We start from the raw sequence: 18,334 nt of genomic DNA, 5'->3' as shown, positions 1-18,334 counted from the left end.
GTGTGACTCAGCTCTGCTGGGCCACCCCAGCACCCGGGGGACATCAATTTGGAGGCAGTAGGTTGAAGTCACGTGAAGAAGTGACAAGAACGAGCAGAAAAACGTCTCTGCACCTTGTGTGAATGTTAGCGTGTGCCAGCCAGAAAAGACGCGCTTATTCTGAGCAAAGACCTTAATGAGCCCTACACACAGAAATTACTACAATGGGACAATAGGTATCTTAATTCATTCTTTTCTCCAGCAATCTTAGCACTAACGATTACAAAATCTTCCACAGCAGCACAGTTAAGACAAAGACACAATCACACACCCACGGTACAATCTCTGTAGACACACACTGGACTGTCTGTCCAGCAGCATTTGTTTTTCTAGAAACTGCCTATCCACACAGGTGGGAACAGTCCTGTTCATACTACATGACCCAAACCCCAGATACACTGTGGACTGTTGGTTGTGGTTTGGGGTTGGTTTTGTTTTGTAGCACAAAGGTCCAGCCCCCACCCTCCCCTACAATCCATGAGAGCCTCCCGGGTCCTTGGCCAAAGCCCCATTTCTCTGAAGCTGCCTCTGATGAGTTTCCCTTACTGGCCATAAAAAGAGTTCAAATTAGTAAAACCATACTTCAAAGACCAACACAAAAGCAGTAACTTAAAAAAAAAATAACAAAAACCTAAGGAAGTGTTTTTAAGGTTTATCAATGTCGCTTGCTTAGAGCCTTTGCAACCCCCTAGTAGAAAGGATCATTGAACAGGAAAAACTCCTGACCATTTATTCGACGTTACAAAGTTTAGGATGAGGATACATCCCGAGAGTGTGGCTGCCACGTTTTTCCCGCCACGTAAGCCCTGACCACTGACAGGATCACAGAGCTGAACGGGGCTTAGAACTCTTGCCTACCAAGGCAATTGCCTCCTCCCAACTGTGGGCTTCTCCTCACGAGGTGCTCTCTCTTTAATTCTTTCAACCAGCATCTGGGGACCCCTGTATTTTGTGACCCTCTTGCTGGGGGTCAGAAGCAAACAGGAGAAAAAGCCATATATGCCCTCAAGGAGAGTTCTTCCTAATGAAGGACACAAGTCATTGCTTCGAGGCCAATTGATAGAACCAGTCATGCCATCCAACAACACACTTCACCTGCAGATAAAGAAACTTAAAGGTCTAAGTGGGTAGATGTCAGTGTGGGCCAAACGTATGGACAAACTCATGGTGAAGTAGTTTAGTAGGGTGATCAACAGGGGATTCGTTGGGGAACAGCTAACAGAAGCGATCACATCAAAGCAAAGGATGACATCGGAGCATAAAGGTGCAGAGAACCTAGTCCTGGGTACCAATCTAGAACCTTCCTTACCATAGCACTTCACATTCATCTGTAAGCCCGCACTTGAGAGCATTCTGACATTCGAGGCATGCATTATTAAAAATGAGCTTCCTGGGTAGTAAACTAACATTTGAAGAGTTCACGAAACCGCAAACACTAGACTATGGAGGAAAGAGATAATGACACTTGTCACAAGATATTAAGAAGACACGGCAATAAAAGGAATCTGTTCACAGAGAGAATGATTCTAAATACAAAATGGTCAGATTGATACTTAGAAGTGTGGCTATTAATAGAAATAATATTAGAGAGGTTTCATTATGTAAATGGCTTATATGGCTGCCAGAAATGTACCGGGTAGTAATTTGCATTTTTTTTTTTTTTTTTTGCTGTAACAGAAATTTCAAGGATTTCTTTCGCCGAATTATGAGGGACCCTTTTGCCGGTATGCCACAGCTTGTGTAACCACAGTAAAAAAGACCACCTGTGCTCTTGGTTGCCCTTAGATAATAATACATGCTCTTAGAAACGAATAATAATTAGGTAGTTTTTTGTGCCAGGCACTGTGCTGACTGCTCTATGGGCAGCAATCCTATGAGACACAATGATTCTCCCCATTGTACCTTTCAAAGAGAGGAGGCTTGCAGCAACCTGTCCAGAGTGTCGCAATTAGCAAGTGATGGATGTTGGATCTGAACTTTGTCTCTCTGACCCCAAGCCCGTGACTCCCCCAACTGCCATGGACAGCAATCGTCCAAGATCTGGCAGCGTCGTGAGCATAGTGTTTCATACAGAGACCTTCGAGGTAGAAATAGGGCTAGAAAGGTGGGCACTTCCGATCACCCCTGGTCACAAATCTCGGTATCTGCTCCCACTCAACAGCACCCATATTTGCCACCTGAGACCCCTGGATATTGGTGCCGCATTCTGGGCAGCTCCTGCTGTGGCACAGACCACAGGTGTCACAGGTCCAAAGCTAAATCCTCCCAGTTCCCCCCCACCCCCCCGCCGTCCGCTCCACACAGGCCCCGGAGCTACATGCTTCTCCCCACCACCTCTCGTTGAGATCCTTGGCTTCATGATCCCCATTTCTGCGAGACTCTCCCTTCTTCATTTCTCAGTCATTCAACTCAGTGACCTGAAATCCCAAGGTGATGGTAAAACGCTCATCTTAGCCACAAAACTTCATTAGAAGGGCTAATCAATAACAGTTTTGTTTCAGATACATCTATTTACCCCCCGTACACACCCTTTGAGGAATTTTTCAATTTGCCATAAAATAACTAAAAATCGAGCATCCGAAGGAAAGAGGAAGGGAAGTTCAAAAATAACCAGTTCATGCTTGAAAATCGAGTGTGAGTTTAATGACAGGCACGGCTGGTTTAGAATCCTCGTTCTCTTACTCTTCTTAGCCTTTGTCTTGCATCGTCTGTAAATCAAAAGCAACAGTGTTCATCTCCTGGGTGTGATGAGGTTTAAATGGGAGGTCATAAGCAATGCTCCTAACGGGGGGTCCGGCACAAGGTAAAGTTCCTTTCTCTTCTACCCTTTGGTCGACGGGGAGGGGACTATGGGCCCTGCCTCCCCACGTAACCGCCTGCCACTGGCCCGTGTTCCACAGGCTGGAGACACTCTTCCTGGGGCAGCGAGAGAGGCACTGAGTCAGTCTCGTCACCTCTTAGGGGTGACACTGCAAAGTTTGCTCATCCGTCGAAACCTCCCCACAGAGCCGTAAATGAGGAGTTCCTGTGGCAATATGCACGAGAGCCTGATAAATTAAGATAGGAGGTAAGCACGAGGTAACTCTAGTATTTCCTGGAGATTGGTGGGCAGAAGGGAGACAGGAAGTCCTTGCTCGCCAGAGTTCTGATCTGAATGCCTAGAGGCAAGAGTCTTGTCAACGACCCGGAACCACGGGACCACTGAACTTTCTCGGGGTCATGCTACCAAGCAGAGCAAGACTCCGTAATGAAGCCCAGGGATGAGGGGTGGGGAGGCGGCAAGGGTCCCGCAGGTGGAGGGGGCCCTCACTGCTGCTGCATCCACAGAGCTCCAAAAGGCAGGAGGGGCTTTAAGGAAAAAGACAAAAAACTAGAGTTGCCATGTCAACACTAGAGTTTCACAAACAGCGACCTGGACAGAAACTAGAAAATGTAAAATTGCTCAACAGTCTAACAATCTGAAGGTCAAAGAAAAGCGCGTTTTTCAAAAAGTGGGAAACAGATGAGGAATGTAAATACATTAAGTACTCATGTTTATTCTTTATTTTATTTTTATGATTTTTATTTTTTTAATAAAACGTATCGTCAAGTTGGCTAACATACGGTGTATATACTGTGTGCTCTGGGTTTTGGGGGTAGATTCCCGTGGGTTCCTCGCTTACCTACAACCCCCAGTGCTCATCCCAACAAGTGCCCTCCTCAGTGCCCATCACCCTTTCTCCCCCTCCCCTGCCCCTCCCCCATCAACTCTTAGTTTGTTCTCTGTATTTTAGAGTCTCTTATGGTTTGCCTGAATCTCTCATTGATATATAATCATCTTATAAAGAAACTTTCAAGAGGCACGTATAACCCGCTAACTTGACTACTTCATAAGATTTTCTCGTTTGACAGATTCCGAGATCTAAGGCACGGCCATAAGTCTTTTCCAAACAAGGAGGACTACACATAAAGTAATTAGTCAATTAATTCGACACACAAACCAGCCATTGACAAGCCTGGAGAAATCCCTCCCCACGTCGTCTTTGTTTCTTTTCAAGGTTTGGAGGGGAAAACCGTTGAAACAAACATGACCAACTACCCACACAATTCTTCATTTTAATGTTTTCTCCCCAAGCACCCACAAATCCAGGTCACCCCAGTTTGCTTCCAGTTCTGGTCCAAGTTCAAATCTCTTACCTGACGCCCACCACCTGGGGCCCTGGAGGAGCCACCACTGCCTATGTGTGTTCGCCAACAAGATGTTGCTACACACCCCTCCCCGAGAGGCACCTGCCACGCTCAGTGTGTAATGTGGCTTCTGGGGCAAGGCAGACGTGTCCAAAAAGACAAACATCCCAAGCTGCCCGTGGCAGGGAGGGGGGTTAGAGCAAATATGTCTGAGCAACTTCAAGTGACTATAGACCTAAGACCTGAAGCTAACTAATGGAAATCCGAGCAAAGACGGTGACAGCTCAAGGCAGGAGTGTGAGGCTCGTGTCATTTGGTAAAGAGAACCCAAGAAGAAATCTCCTAAGGGCAGGACATTAACACCTGCACCTTACTTCCTTTGCAGACTTACACGTTTCTGTTAGAAACACGTCTCTACACTCCGGAGGGATTTTATAAGGTGTTGACCTGCTACTAATTACAGCAATGCCTACACCACAGCTAACAAAACAGCTCCTCGCTCTACTCGTTTGATTCTGATCACACGCAGGGATGTTCTTCCCTCCAACTGAACGGACCTGTTTGCCGTCTGCCTTCTTTACCTTCGATCCTCACAGGCAATCACCTCTAGCTTGAAATGCCCTTTTGCCTTCACATCACACGATCATGACACTTGCCTTCCTACAAAACACCGTTGAAACCACTCTCTCATTTAATCCCATCTAAACTAACCCGGACTCGTTCTGGCATCCGCGCCAGACTTCGCACTTCGCACTAACAAAGATTGCTCTTAGTGGAAAAGTTAATCCTGCACACGTCACTACACCTGTAACTCGGCCCAAGTCATTTCTCCTTCCTGGGCCTCAGTTCTGTCATCCGTAGAGCGTAGATAATAATGATCCCCAATCTCTTAGAGTTGTGAGAATCAGACGTTTGTTTTTCATAGCTGTGTTATGTTTGCAGACACACACATTTAGTGCGTATAAAGTGCTTCTTCGCCCAGTACTTGGGTACACAGTAAGCACTCAGAAAATGTCTAATGCTTGCATTTGCATGCTATTATTACTGTCTTGTGCTTACAGCCGCACTGGTCCGATAAACTCTCGGGAGAAGGAACTATTCTCACACGCTGCCCAGAAATTGAGGATGTGACCAAGTTCAGTGTGAACTAAACAACAACATAGCAACCTGGCAAGGATTCCCGGCTCTTCACATTCAACCTACTCTGCTGACTACAAAAGTGCACCCGCACGTTGTGAGCGCAGGCAAAAACAAACACAATCGTGTCTGATTCTCGAAGCGGGACAGTTCGCAAAGAATTTCAGCGGGGCTTCGGCATGAGGAAGGTAATCTCCCGAGGCCCATGAGCGCCTCCAGAAGCATCCTGAAGGGACAAATGAAGGCGAGGTGAGAATGTGAGGGGTGAGGAGGCAACGAGGCCAGCACAGCCTCAACTGCAAAGCCTCCTGCACTAAGAGAAGGGTGAGGAGCACAGGCCACGCAAAGGGAAACAGGGCTCCTTGGGAGATGTGGTGCAAGTCAGTTGCCCAGGGCTCAACCCTAACCTCAAGCAGCGCTCAGTTCCTCCAGTAAAAGTCACTTGCCCATGGACACAGATGCACATCTGAATTTGCACCAGGGCTATTTCCCCCTTGCGTGCCAGACCCCCATTTACATACCTGCCCCCTTCCACCTGTTGTGTGTCTATTCTTATCCTTCTCGTTTCCCATGTAAATCTGATGTCGCTTAATCCTCAGACACAGAATGGCACTGGTGAAGGGAACCTCCAAGGATGATCCAGGCTACTGCCCTCCTCTCGCAGAGGAGGGAACTGTTCCAGAAAGGTTAGTAACTTTCCAAAGGTCACAAAATTTGTGGTATGGCAAAAACTGAAACCTAGATGGTGACCACGCCCTCTTCCCGAAGCAAGCGCGTTTCTAACTCTACATCATTCCATCTGCTTCCTTCTCCCCCTTCCGAGCCCTCTACTGTGCCTAAGTCACCTAGATAAGTTTTGTTGTCAAACAGGCCATTGGAACAGGCCTCCTTTTTCAGGTAGGACAAAATATATTTGGCTGTTTTGCGCTCTGTGGTCACTCTGCTCTGCATCATGCATGGGGACCTTCTGTCTACACCGACTGTCATTCACCCTTAACGGTCTATGACATCACACCTCCTTACGATATTTGACTCAGAAAAAAATTTTTTTTTTTTTTTCAACGTTTATTTATTTTTGGGACAGAGAGAGACAGAGCATGAACGGGGGAGGGGCAGAGAGAGAGGGAGACACAGAATCGGAAACAGGCTCCAGGCTCCGAGCCATCAGCCCGGAGCCCGACGCGGGGCTCGAACTCACGGACCGCGAGATCGTGACCTGGCTGAAGTCGGACGCTTAACCGACTGCGCCACCCAGGCGCCCCAGACTCAGAAAAAATTTAAACGGTTCATGAATACCAATAATTAATTTAAAACCATTTTAGAGGCAAATACTTTATTCTTGTCTTTAAAGAAAAAAAATGGGCTTTGTTTAATTGGAGTCTCTTCTTCCCAGGTCACGGCAGTGCTATTTCAGTAGGAAAGGCCATCATAGCTTGAACACCAGGTACATTTAAAACAAATAATCCAAACCAAATTAGCTTTTATGCCTAACAATAGACTGGGAATCATAAAACAACTCTTTGGGAGAGGAGGAAAGAAATTAATTTTCTGCACTAGGAATCAACAGCTGTTTGTCAAATCAAAGTCACCCGTAACAAGTGACTCCTTAGCAAGGAAAATTATTTACCTTCAAATAACCACGTCAAGCTAGGGGAAAAAAAAAAAAAAAGTTTCACAAAATAGCCACTAAATTCCTTCTTCTTTACGTGGCACAGGGAGAAGGCAGAAGCTATGCAGTTCTACTGTACTATATTCCTAAGAAACTCTGATATACCGTCCACTGCTCCAGGCAGACAGCAAGTTGGGGGAAGGGAGATTCCCAGGAATATGTGAATCATAACTGTTAGTCATCGCTTCGGGAAATTTAGGACATAATCACTATCAGTTAAACATATTATTTATTTGCTAAATGTCCAAGATACAAATTTCCTTGGAAACAACTGGTATGATACCAGAGGCTCTACATAGACCGTTAATGTTCCTGTTTTGTGAGCTGGCACATTTGGGGGGAATTTCACAAGTAACATGAAGGAGAAGTGAATTTATGTAATTACCATATGGACAGGCATGGTTTCTACATATGCTTAATCAGGGGCGGATCCAATGTGTGGGGTCTGAAGCTTATAAAGTTAGGCAAGCAACGGGAGAGAGTATTGGTGGGGTGAGTATCTTTAAGAAAGAGTTCACAAAAATTACCAACCTAGAATTCAACCCCAGGCCCTAGGAAGGGCCTGTGCGGGCTGAAGCGTCGCTAGCTCTGAGACAAGTGTGGCTGGTCCGTGACACAATCAGGCGCAGGCACACATCACGAGGGTGGGGCCACTGCCAATGGCCGACATCTACGTAATTCCCTACAGTCCTCTGACACTATACTGAATTACCTATGTGCACATTTTTGCTGAGCTCAAGTAGGTAAACAGAAAGGTTTGCACATGATGGTTTAGATGAGCTATTAAACGAATCTCAGTATGTGGCTTTACTACCTTGTCAGGAAAACCTCCTGTCCCACAGTAATTTCTTAAGCACCGATGCCTCATCTGTGGAAACCCATCGAAGGGTTCCTAAGAGAGTGTCTCAGGTCAGCATCGCAGTGCAACTAACCTCAGCGGTTCTACTTCAGTGTGGCCGAGGTGGGGAAGGACAGCGTGGAGCGGTCCAGCACAGCGCCCCTGAACTGAATGGCCTTAGGTCTGGGTTCAGTCAGAGCCGGGGAAAGGGCCTTCTGCAACATGACGTTCTGCCTCGCCCCACATTCACTGCTGCAGTAAAATTACAACGCTTCTGTTTCTATGCAGAAAGGAATACTTCTGCCTTGTGCAACATCACCGCAAGCAGAGGGCTGTGATTCACCCGTTTTCCAACGGCAGTCATCACATGTTTCGGCTGGCTGTTGGACAGAGGCAAGGAGACGGGAGTGACTGACTTAAAAATCAGCGAAAAGAAGAATAAAAGACAAGTCAGTCTACAGATGGTGGCTGGCAAATTCCGAATTCTTCCTAGGAGGCATTACAGACACGCAAGCCTGCCTGTCGAAATTCTGCAGAGAATTCAGGCTGAAGAGGGGCAACACCCGAGTAAGGGGGAATCAGTTCCAAAGAGGAATGCCTCTGAGGCATCTAATTTTTGTTTTACCAATTATTTTCTCCCACTGCTCATGAAAAATTTTTCTACGTCTTCTGTTTACTCCTACTCCTTGTTTTCAACTGAAGTATGATCAACATACAATGTTGTATCCATTTCAGGTGTATGACATATTGATTCGACGGTTCTATACATCACTCAGGGCTCACCATGACGAGTGTGGTCACCACCTGTCACCACACAACGTGATTACGATAGTATTGGCTACATCCCCTATGCTGCACGCACTTTTCAATCTCCGTGACTTACTTATTTTATAACTGAAAGCTTGTTGCTTACTCATATTCTTATAGGACCTAGCTTCCTATATTAGAATGAGAATTATATCTTAATGATAATTATGAATCCAATAAGGCATTAAAAGTGAATGCATGAGACAAGTTTATTTGAAACACTGTTAAAAATAAATTAAGGGCCAGACACAAAAAGACACATATTGTATAATTCCAGGTGCACGTGGGAGCTAAGATAGGCAAACTTGTCAAGGTAGAAAGTAAAGTGGAGGTGACTAGGAGCTGAGGAGAGAAAGGAATGGGGAGTTGGTGTTTAATAGGCTCAGTCAGTTAAGCATCCGACTTCGGCCGAGGCCATGATCTCGCGGTTCATGGGTTCGAGCCCTGTGTCGGGCTCTGTGCTGACAGCTCAGAGCCTGAAGCCTGTTTCAGATTCTGTGTGTGTGTGTGTGTGTGTGTGTGTGTGTGTGCCCCTCCCCTGCTCTCACTCTTTCTCCATCTCAAAAATAAACATTAAAAAAAATTTTTAAGCAATTAAAAATATATAATTAAAAATCAAATTAAGGACACTTTGAAAGTGGGGTGTTAGGGTGGCTAGGTCTCTGAGACAGAGTACCGTTAGCTCGCTGCCTCTCCCAAGTGGATGAAGGCATTGCCAGGCAATCCCCATGGGGATGCTCACCAGGAAAACAGAGAAAACCCTGTCCATTCCTGCAAAGTGGGCACAGCAGCAGGTGAGCTAACTCCTGATCTTTGGTACCAGTATTAGGCGTCAAGTGTTTACAAGTCCTGATTCAAACGCATTAAGCACATCTGATGTTTTGGAGAATAATACTGAAGATTAATTTCATGGAGCAGATAACCACTCCAAACCTTGTCAAGCTGGGTTTTGGATTTGGGCTGCATTTACATAATGTGTGCCTGTAGGTTCACGGACCATGACCTTTGATTGTTGGACTTAAACTTCCCCTTTCAGTAAATGTCACTGCAAATTCCCGGCAGCATTTGAAAGCACATGCTGTCTGCCTGTTGCTAAGTGTTTTCTAGTATAATAAATTTGGTGCCAATCAAATGGAAGAAGCAAAGTGCTTCCCTTAAATATCCAGGGTGCTTGCAACGTACTCACCCCCAGACTCTGTTTTACTGTGAAGGGTGACTTCACTCTGCGTGGTACCCAACACAGGATGCCGGGCTCTTCCAAGTGGATAATTTGATGGGCTCCTAGAAATGGCCACCTGCCAGCCGCATCATTTAGAAGGATACTGGTCCTGAAGAAGCTGAAAATCATTTCTTTCCCATCAACTTCTACCAAGTAGATTAGGTCCTTGTGGGCTTTCGTTTCTCTGAAATCAACAGAGTGCTAGCAAAGTGGCCTTAAACCAGTGGTGGGGGGGGGGGGGGGGGGGAAAGTGTCGAGCGGATTGGAAATCAGAAGTGGTTTGACAGGCAGGAGTGAAGACAGAGTACAGGCAAGGGGATCAGGGCGTCCAGGATTCAAATCCCAGCTTTGGTTCCTGCAAGCTGTGTGACCGTCTTCAGCACCAATAACTCATCCACCATGATAACATATAATTTAAATGTAAAAGTCATACTCATTATCTTTAAGATATTTTGTGAGGATCAGAGGAGAAGAAACACGTACGGGCACAAAGGAAATAGTTTATTAACTCTCTCTTCTTAGCTTCCTCTTTAAAAGGGAAAATGTACCAGAAGCGCCTCCAAAGTTTTGTTGAGGAAGCTTTTAAAATAGACTCTGGGGCACCTGGGTGGCTCAGCTGGTTAAGCGGCCGACTTCGACTCAGGTCGTGATCTCGCGGTTCGGGAGTTGGAGCCCCTCTTCGGACTCTGCTGACAGTTCAGAGCCTGGAGCCTGCTTGGGATTCCTGTGTCTCCCTCTCTCTCTGCCCTTCCCCGGTTGGTGTTCTGTCTCTCAAAAAAATGAATAACGGTAAAAAACAAATAAATAAAATAGACTCCACCAGTGTTTATGGGGTCTCCACCACGCTGAAGGTCAGCGACACTCCTTGAGGGAACATGCGGCGGTGTGAGACCTGTCTTTAACTACGGGGAACTTCGAGGCTATCAGAGCAGGTGAGTAAATCGGTGCCAAGTCTGATCATGACCTTCTCCTGTTCCACAACCTTCAATGAATGGCTCTCCACCACTTAAGATCAAATTCCAACCCTGAGTATGGGGTTCAACCCACTGTTTTCACCTGTAAAATGGGGCTGTGTTGCAGGGAGTTGTAAAGCACACTCACAGAATCTGCTGTAAGGCAGCTGCACTAATCATTATTATTACCGTCTTTATCCAAGCAGCCCCGCTCCTCCCCAATCTCTCATCGTTCTCTCTCACCCACCTCACACTGGGCCCGAGCCGGTCCACGACGTGCCCTCTTCCTTCTCCTCGCTTTCATTCCTCACCCTCCTACCATTCGGGATCCTAGCCATATTTCAAAGTCTAGCTCCAAACCCCACTGCCACGTCCTCACCACTTTATAGCTGGACCAGCCGTCTCATCCCTTTGCGTTCCCACAGCGTTTTCTCACCCTCCCGGACCGGGCTCTGTCACACACTGCGCCTTCCCTAACAGAGCAAAGACGCATGAATTCAGTTGGGAGGAAGGCACCAAGAATAAAGGCTGTAAAATTTTTATTACAAACTGAGTAATAGTCTAACTGGATACCATGAAAGTAATAGGACCATAACGGCTAACGTTTTGTGCGTGTGTGTGTGTGTGTGTGTGTGTGTGTATTTAATGGAAGTGTAGTTGACGTACATTGATATACCAGTTTCAGATACACCTATTTCCTGGTGCATCTTCTAAACAGCCAAATGGTCAGGCTTTTAAATGAATACAAAGCAGGCATCTGGGCAGCTCAGTCGCTTAAACATCCGACCTTGGCTCAGGTCACGATCTCATGGTTCGAGAGTTCGAGCCCCAAGTTGGGCTCTCTGCTGTCGGCAAGGAGCCCACTTCAGATCCTCTGTCTCCCTCTCTCTCTGTCCCTCCCCCGCTCCCCCCCCCCCAAAAATAAAGAGACATTAAAAAAATAAAATAAAAACAAATGAATGCAAGGCTCAGAACAGAAAAATAACAAATTCAGCAAAGGTTCTTCACTGTGCAGAACAGACAAAGATCAACTTCTAGGAGGTGCTGCAAAGTGATACAGTATTTAAGGTTTTGTTAGTCGGTCAATCAGCACATGTTGTCGACTGATCAATTTCTAAATTCGTTATTCCAACAGTGGTTCGACGTTTGTCATAATTTCACGGGCAAGCAAACTGAAGGTCAGGTAGGAATATCACGCAGAAAAAGTGGCAAATCTTAAACTGAAATTCTCTATCCCGACTTACTGATGCTAACCAAAACATTAATAGGAAAAATATATATGGCATGTATAATATATATTATAAAACAATATACACTATTAAACAGCCTTCCCCTAATGTCAAAATATTGTTTAAAAAGATGGGTAACATGCCTCGCACATTGATCTCCATTAAATACCATTCTGAATTCCTTGCTCACAAGTGCAAATGATGATTTTTTTTTAGTGGCATTTTTAACATGTGATATTAAAAAACCTCCTCCTCCCTTTGCAAAGGAACTTTTGAGGATGCCAAATTAATTTTGGAGATGACTTTTCATTTTGTTTCAGCCAAGATATTTTTTTCTCCTTTGCAATTTTAACCAAACAGAATTCTTAGAAACGAAAAAATAGTAACAAGTATATTTCTAGAGTAGAATAGCCTTTCAGAATTGAAAATGTTATATCAATCCTTTAATGTTACCCAGTCTTGGCTTTTTCAATCCCCTTCAGGAAAAAATACCACATATTCATATTATGTTGCCAATACTGGATGTGTCATTTCTGTGGATTTCTGATTTGGCCGATATGATTTTTTCATGACATAGAACAGTAAAAAGCAATTTCTAGTAACTTCACAAATATGGCTCCTGAGGAGCTGAAGTGATTCTACCTGATGTTAGAATTTTCAAATACCAAAGATTCACTCTACTGGTTTACTTAAAATGGTATGATGCCGAGTCCGGTGACTTTCGTAAAAATCGTTTAACCTAAAACATCAACTTTTTATAATTTTTACAACACCGTAATTAGCACTGAGATGATCTGAAACATTTTAAATCCTACTTGAAGGATTACTTGTCTATTTTTTTTTTTAGTAGGTTTCACGCCCTGCACGGAGACCAACCCGGAGCTTGACCTCACGACCCCAAGACCCGAGCTGAGATCAAGAGTCAGACTTCAACGACTCAGCCACCCAGGCACCCCCTACTTGTATACTTCTAAATGAGTTGTCTCTTTTTACCTTTGGTAAATATTTATTAAGCCATACTGTGCACAGGAATGGATTCACTACTTAGAATACAAGGTTTAAAATAGACCAATCTCCACCCTTGTGGGTCATCCACAGAGATGGCTGCAAAATCAAAGAACTGCCATCCACAGAGCTCACGTAGGAAGAGAGGACATTCCCATCAGGCATCAGTGAATGATGTTCACGGGGTAGAGAAACAGAATTTCAGGCAGAAGAATCAACATGAAAAAGTCATGGCTGCTAAAGTACACAGTATATTTAGAAAGGCAAGAAGTGTCATGTGGGGAGATGGGAGGGAGGGACGAGATTTCGATGGTGACTTGGTAATGAATTCCCAGGGATCTTGAATGTCATGCAGTTAAGTCACCATTTTATCTTGTAGGGAAAGGGAAGCTAACAAAATCCTTTAAATCTTTCCTTTTACTTCATCATATTCATTCACTGCGATGGAAAACACCAGAGGAGTATTATTTCTAAAGAAAAGTACCAACCGCTCTAATCCTACAAACATCTTAATTTTTGCTTTCCTTACTTCCAGGCTTTGTTGACAGGCACAGGCACACATTTCATCATGATTTTGTAATCAATGCGAATCGATGCGTGATCGATCATAAACACAAGTTTGAAGTCTGAGTTCGATCCTTAACATGAAAGGATCCGTACTTGCGCAGGCTGTCAAGGGTTTTTAGGAATGAGAGTGATTCAACCAGACCCTTATCTTTGGGAAGGAAAGTCCCAAAACAGTAGGATGAATGGAATACAGGAAGAAAGACCTAAGGCAAATGTAGTCTCTGGGCAGTGCCTGCAGCGGTCGGGGCAAGGGATGGTAACGACAGCAACAGAACAAGAGCAGAGGAATGGAGAAGAGTGGGAAGACCGTGAAGTAATAAGCAAGAGGTAAAACTCTAGCAGGTGGTCAAGGGCCGAAGCGTTGGAAGAGGAGATGGTGTCCAGCATCAATGACTGGCTGGTCGCTGATCCTGTTTCTTTAAAAACAAGGAACCCATAAAGGGAGACGGGGCAGAGACAGGAGGGGGTGTAGTTGGAGGTACCTATGACACCCAACCAGAGCCATCTGGGAGGAAGTTGGAAGCCAATGGTCTTAAACTCCAGGGAGGAAGAGAGAGCAACGTTAGTCATTAGAGTGGAATGGATAATGAAGCCACGATGTGATGATGCCTTCAGGGAAAGCATGTGCAGTAAGGAACTCTGATGAGTTTCTTTTCAGTTTTCACGCCAACCGTGTGCAAATGTGGCAGTTTAATCCTAATTTCTTTTGATGCACCGCAAACACCTCCTTTCAAAGCTTTCAAACTGTCACCAAGGAAGGGTACCTTCCAAGTTAATCACCATCTGTTTTGATGATGCCTATTATAAGGCAATTCACTGCATTTCCTGAACTGGTGTGGTTTCACTCAGTTATACAAAACCACATCGCTTCTCTGAAGGACTGGTACAATGAGCCCATGATAGTTATCAGCAAGAAGAGAGGGTTATAACACATCACCCGGAAGGCATGCTTAGTACTGCTTTACAGAGAACATCAGCTTGGGTGCATGACGGCTGTCTAACTTCTCTAGGCTAGAAAGCCTTTAAAGAGCTTTCCAGTGATGGTCTTCAGGGAGGGTACTGGACTGACTGTTCCCTATTTATATCTGCCTTGCAAAAGCAGCGCCGATGACTGAGGAAGCCATTTGGAAAATCTGCAGTTCTCGAGAATGCCTCGTGGTAAACAACACAAGTGATGTAGTCAAACGTTCTTTTAGAACCAGCGCTCCTCTTTCCCAACCACGGATGACTACTCATCAGGAAAAATTCCACGCGCTGTTAAGGACCTCCAAAACAGCAATGCCTTTGGTAGTTCACTAAAATTGTGTGCCTTATAATTTCTTTAATTTTGCCCCTCGTCATTCCTCCACTTTAAAACCTTTAATGAAGTCTCAAGACACTGATGTCAACACCTGTATGTTTCTCTCCCGTGACCGACGGCCTGTGCACCTGGCTCCTGCATCACAGAGGCAGGCTTCACCCCCACTGGACCGGAAGAGGCTACAGAGAGGACATCCAGGCAGATTTCGACCAAGCACGTGAGCCAAAGCCTCTTTTGCTCTCAGCATTGCTTCGGAAACCTGGGCTCTCTTTTCTCCCCTTAGCTGAAAATGAGGAAAAAACCCCATTCCCAACCCATCCTGTTATACCTTCTTGCTCTCCAAACCCCCCATCAGCAAAATTATTCGGACACGTGGGAGAAGACGCTTCCTGTCACTGCGCCTGAATGTGCCTTGCAACACAAACGTAATTCAAGACTGGCACAACTTCTCTTAAGTAACACTGTGTGTGACTAAGCAAGAGTGAAAACATACAAAAAGTTGCAAAAAAAAAAAAAAAAAAGGTTTGGGGCACCTGGGTGGCTCAGTCGGTTGAGCGTCCGACTCTTGATCCCGGCTCAGGTCACGATCTCACGGTTTGTGAGTTCAAGCCTCACGTCGGGCTCTGCGCTGACAGCATGGAGCCTTCTTGGGATTCTTCTCTCCCTCCCTCTCTACACGCCCTCTCAAAATAAGTAAATAAACCTTAAAACATATTAGAGAAAATGTTAAAAAAATGTTTAATGGTAGTGGTTGTGTTAAATTTTTTTTAATATTTTATTTATTTTTGAGATAGAGAGAGACAGCATGAGCAGGGAATGGGCAGAGACAGAGGGAGACACAGAATCCGAAGCAGGCTCCAGGCTCCGAGCTGTCGGCACAGAGCCTGATGTGGGGCTCGAACTCGTCAATTGCGAGATCATGACCTGAGACGACGTCGGACGCTCAACCCACTGAGCCACCCAGGCGCTCCCGTAGTGATTGTGTTCACAGCTGGTACATTTCCCGATTAGCCCACTGGTTCCCTTACAGGCTGGCTGGGCTTCCAAGAGCTCTTTGGTTGGGTTTCTGTCAGATCTCGTCCCAGGGCCGGACCCACCAGCAAGGGCATCAGGAGTTGCCCTAGAAGCCAATCTCCTCTGCCAGGCTCGCCCTTGCTGGAGCAAGCGGAGAAGGGAAGGAGGGGGCCCGTGTCACCACGCAGTCTGTTGTCATCAGATTCAAATTCTGAATCTGCTGCTGGCACCGGGGCTGCTTTGATGTCTGTCCACTGCAGCTTAACTTTATTGCTTTCAGCAATGGGATCGCTCTCCTGCCACCAAAGTGGACAACCTCGGAGCCCTAACAGCTGAAAGAAATAGCATTCAAAACGTACTGCCAGGGGCAGCAGGCGTGGCCTTGGGATCCGAGGATAAAGCAATCAAGGTCAGCCCAGCGCTGCTCCCACCTCAGCTCTGTCTCCTGCCCTGACACTCCGGTCCCTGTCCCCAGAGTTGACGTTACTGCTGGGCTGCACGTGGGCAGGGGCTGCTCATGAATAGGGACAGGCAGGGTCACTGCGTGAAGAGGAGATATAAAAAGAAGGCTTCCGGAAGAGCCTCCGACCTAGGGGACTACACATTTAGCCAAAACGAGGTTTCTAAGGGTTCAGAGAATATGCAGACTTCACATCCCAAAAAGGCTAGGGCGACTGAAGAGCGAGTGCAACCATCACAGGAGGATGCTGTTTAGGTCAGCAAGCAAATACGTCCTGGGTATCTGTGATGCGCTCAGATCTAGACCCTATGCCGCGCGTGAGGAGGTAGGTACAGGGGAGGATGAAGAGGTAAGCTCAGGCAGTTTTCACAAACCTCTGTGCGCTCAAGAGTTGTCTGCGGTGAGTTTCTCGGGCTCGACATCCCCAGAAATTCTGACTCATCGAGCCTGGTGTTGCTGAATCTGCTGCTTTGTATGCCCAGGTGATTCTGCTGCAGGAGGTCCTGGGGCTAGACCACCTTTGAGAAACTGTGGGCTCGGATGTGATCCCTGCCCCCCAGCAGCCTGCAACCCAGATGGGGTGGCAGCAAACACCCACAAAGCAATAGGTAGCCATACATATTTTTTTTTTTTTTTTATGGTGCAAGTTCTAAATGTTATAGGAGCTCATAGAGGCCAGAGCATTCTGGGAAGGCTTTGTGAATGTGAGCCGGGCTCAGTGGTCAGGCAGGACCTGGAGAGAAAGAGACAGCCCCAGGCAGTCATCTTAAACAAACTTCCCGACTCAGTGTGACACGGGGACCGTGGCACACAGTCTTAGTGAAGAGAAAGACAGGAGTTAGAAGGCGGCCACCAAACAGGTAAATAGGCTTTATACGTTGAGTACAGGGAGGAGACTGTCACCAGGAGAAAGAATCATAACACTGGCGTTTCCAGATAACACTGTGTTCACATTTTCATCCCACCGCATTCATGTGGTTTCCTGCACTTCGTAATTTAACATTTGTCAGAGGGGGGAAAAAATGCTGTTATGAAACCCAAATAATGCACCACTCTGAAGCAGACAGCAGGCTGCTAACAAGAGTGATATGTGAGCATCATTTAAAGTGTCATTCAGAGCTCTGTTCAGAACAGGGATGTTCAGTAAGAAAGAAAAATAATCAATCCTGTTCAACGTAAGACAAAGTTTGGGGCTTCATGGGGTTCAGAGACTGGCAGATAACCCGTAAGATAGTGACAGCCAACAGAGAAGGAAGAGGGAGATCCACGACAGAAAAATAAAGGACGATATTACATCATACTATACCGTATTATATCACATTGCATTACATTCATATAACAACGTGCCACGTTGTCTTTAATGCCGCAAGACATTACTAACCACAGACACCGCAAGGCCTCTCTGACCAAAGGGTTGGTTCACAAGATCGTAGGGAGAAGGAGGGAGAAGGGCCCCCCCTCCACCAAGTGCCTGGCCCCTCTTCTCCACACTGGCCCGTCCAGCGAGCACCACCCCTGCCAAAGATCACTTGCCAAGGGCTCACAACTGATTTGGCTGAGCGAGAACCCAAGGGTCTAATTATTTCATTAATTTCGCTAGAGTCAGCTGTGGGATTTCAGAGCTGCAAGAGACCATGAAGGCGTGCACTGGCATTTTTACAGGTGACTCATTCCACGAGGACGAGTAAGTTGTCCAAGGTCACCAAGAGAGATGTGCAGAAGTAGCTTCCGTGTGAGGACGGTGCCCAAGAACTACAACCAACGAGGCTGATCAACCTTCCTTGGAAAAACGACAATATTTTTGTGTCTCGTTGGGAACTTATCTGTTGTTTGCTAACAGTTTGGAGCATTTGAATTCTACCTCCAGACCAAGGCTGTCATTCAGGGCTCTACGTACGGTTTTTAAAAGGTGCTCAGTAATTATTTACTG

At 46.0% G+C, this 18,334-nt stretch overlaps 1 protein-coding gene across 8 annotated transcripts in view; it reads right to left on the bottom strand.

The window, feature by feature from the left end:
• ATXN1 (ataxin 1) overlaps positions 1 to 18,334 on the bottom strand; it is a 396,156-nt gene that overhangs the window by 268,620 nt on the left and 109,202 nt on the right. The gene's annotated exons all lie outside the window — the stretch shown is intronic.

The sequence above is a fragment of the Lynx canadensis genome, chromosome B2 (assembly GCF_007474595.2).
Source record: "Lynx canadensis isolate LIC74 chromosome B2, mLynCan4.pri.v2, whole genome shotgun sequence".
In the NCBI taxonomy this organism is placed as follows: Eukaryota; Metazoa; Chordata; class Mammalia; order Carnivora; family Felidae; genus Lynx; species Lynx canadensis.
Note: the sequence above shows the minus strand (reverse complement) of the source record. Positions and strands in the feature narration are given on the sequence as shown.